Below are 2,665 nucleotides of genomic sequence, written 5' to 3' on the forward strand. Positions count from 1 at the left end.
TGGGGAACGCCCACTGTTGGGGCGGGGTAGGGGCAGGAAGCGGGGGTCCAGGAGGAAAGGGGGTGGCCCCCTCTCTTCTCCCTCCTTTCCAGTGCTGCCCCACCTCTGCTGCCCCCTCACCTTTTACGGGCTGAAGAGCTGGCCCTGGTGCCTGCCTAGCTGCAGGACGGCTCCAAATTGAAAGGCCGCGAAGTGCAGCGGTTGAGTGCTAGGGCTCTAGACCCGGTCAGGGCTGCAGGGCTGCGCGGGACTCCCAGGGGCCCCTCTCCCTCACTGCTTCTGACTGTGTGACCACAGGCCAGCCACCCCCGCTCTGATCCTCAGCCTCCTCACCTTCCCCAGGGGATCCCAACTGGAGTCCTTCATCAGGTTGCTGACACTATTAAGTGGGATAATGTGTGTTATGCACTTGGCACTTGGGCCTGGCAAGCCCTCAGAGCTCAATAAATGGTGGCTGCTGCTCTTATGATTCTTGCAGGGCCGGGACTGGATTCTGGCCCTCGGTCTGGCCAGGCCGAGGAGCTCCGCAGCCGCCAGAGCCCTTGGCGAGGGAGAGGGCCTGGTGACCTAAACTCACCCACCTCCTCCAGTGCCAGGGCCCCTTCCTGCTATCCTCCCGAGCGCAGAGCCAGGCGTTGTGGAACCGGGGCTGTCACAGCTCTCTCAGCGCTGATAAGCCTGCGCCGGCTGAGAAATGGGACCCCCACACCCACTGCGGTCTTAAACTCCAGCTGGGGCTCAGGGATGGGGCCTCTGGCGCGGGAATGGGGCTGGGGCCCCTACTCCGCGGTGAGCACGGACAAGGGCGAATCCTCTTTCTGCGCACAGTGCTGGCTCAGCTCCGAGGCGACCCCCACCGCGCACGCGCATCTCCGCCCGCCCGCCCGCCTGCCCGCCTGCCCGGAGACTTCTGCGAGCTCCGGGTGGGTCCGCCCAAGTTGGCAAGAAGAAGGCTACGCTGAGGGCGCGAGTCGTGGGGCAGTGGTGCCCCTGAGACCAAATCCCCTTCCTCCCCCTCCACACGCACACAGGTTCTGCAGCTGGGGCTCACCCGAGGGCTTTCTTCGAGGCCCTGGGGAAAGAGTGGCACCGGTTGTGATGGGGACCTGCGGAGCGGAAGAAGGTCTTGAGTTGATGGGTGCCGGCTCCTGTTCCTCAATCACCGAGGCCTGTACCCGGGACTTCTCAAAGCCTCTTTTTCCCTTCCTCAGCCTCAGGGATGTCATATACTGGACACTGGAAACAGGTTAATGGACCCCGTGGACCGCATGCCCGTCTGTGCAGCCTCAGTTGGGCAGGGACAAGAGGGGTGTTCCACCAGAGTCTGGGGGACATACACTCAGAGCCCCCGTCTACCGAACCGGGCGGGGCTCCCTGGCAGGGGCGGGCCTTGACTGAAGCAGCCCTGTACCAGCTGGGCCCAGGTCTGGGGCCCTCCAGCACTAGAAGGCCCCGCTAACTAGGCCACCGCTGGAGTGGGCAGTGGCAGCTGGAGCCTACCGGTGGGAGTCTCCCGTGAATGTGGCTGCAAAGGCCAGGGCTTTGAACAATCCACAGACGGTTTCTGCAATATCAAAAGAGCTCTTAGTCACTAATATATGGGGGGAAGAGGGGCTGCTAGGGAAAGTGCCTCTGCTTGGTTCCCATCATCAGAGGATCAAAAGGCATTCGGTCAAAGAACCTTTAAATACCTTGAAAGGCAGGTGACGCCTGTTCAAGGGGCTCCAGGAGGGATTGAAACTCTGGTCTGAGCGGCTGGCAAGCTGGCCCCAACCACAGGGAGTGCTGGGGGAAGGGACTGTGGAGGCAGGAGGGAGAAGGGGTGCGGAGAGACCACCAGCCCACCCCCACCACGACCCAAGCATCACTGTGAGGAGGGTGAGGCGGGCAGAGAACTGGGCGCAGCTGGTTAGAGCTGGAGGTGGCTATATGGGGATTTTTATCTGGAGCCTGTAAGACTTCCCCACCCAGTTATGGGGGAAATGTGTCTATATTTGGACATGCATTTTTCTAGGGAGGACAGGCCCACAGGGTTCATTAGATTCCCAGAGGAGTCCGAGGCCAAATCAAGATTAAACACCAACATCCTAATGGTACAGACTGGTAAACTGAGGCTCAGAAGGGTGGAGCAAGTCATCCCAGGTCACTCAGCTCGTGACTGACAAGCTGAGGTGCTTCAGCAGTGTGCCCTGCTAAGGCCACCTCACTCATTGGATGGCTCTCAGTAAACCTCAGGGTCCCAGCATTGCCCAAGACTGAGAAAGGGAGGGCTGTCTCAAAATGGGGGCCTAAGCCCCAGATTCTGACGGAGGCTTGGGCTGTCCTGAGCAGGGGCTGGCCAGGACAAGAAGGATCAGCTTTCCTCTTTTGGGGTGGCAGAAGGTTTGAGGGGTGGAGCCAAAGCACATAGAGGGTGTCAAGATGACCGTGGAGAGAGACGCGGGGCCAGACTCTGGATGGAGAAGAGGTTATGGGAGAAAGCTGGGGGTGGCTAGGGATGGGGGATAGGTTTCTGGCAAGAGGATGTTTCTGGCCCTGCCATATGAATTGAGGATGAGGTGTGGGGACCGGGGCTAGGGAAGGTCAGCTTGGGGCAGGGCCCTTGGCACCGAGGGTCACGCCGAGGCAGTCAGAAAAGACACTCCGTTCTTGCCTAGCCCTCTGT

The sequence above is a fragment of the Pteronotus mesoamericanus genome, unplaced genomic scaffold, assembly GCF_021234165.1.
Source record: "Pteronotus mesoamericanus isolate MK-2021 breed Mesoamerican mustached bat unplaced genomic scaffold, CSHL_Meso_final scaffold_83, whole genome shotgun sequence".
Lineage (NCBI taxonomy): Eukaryota > Metazoa > Chordata > Mammalia > Chiroptera > Mormoopidae > Pteronotus > Pteronotus mesoamericanus.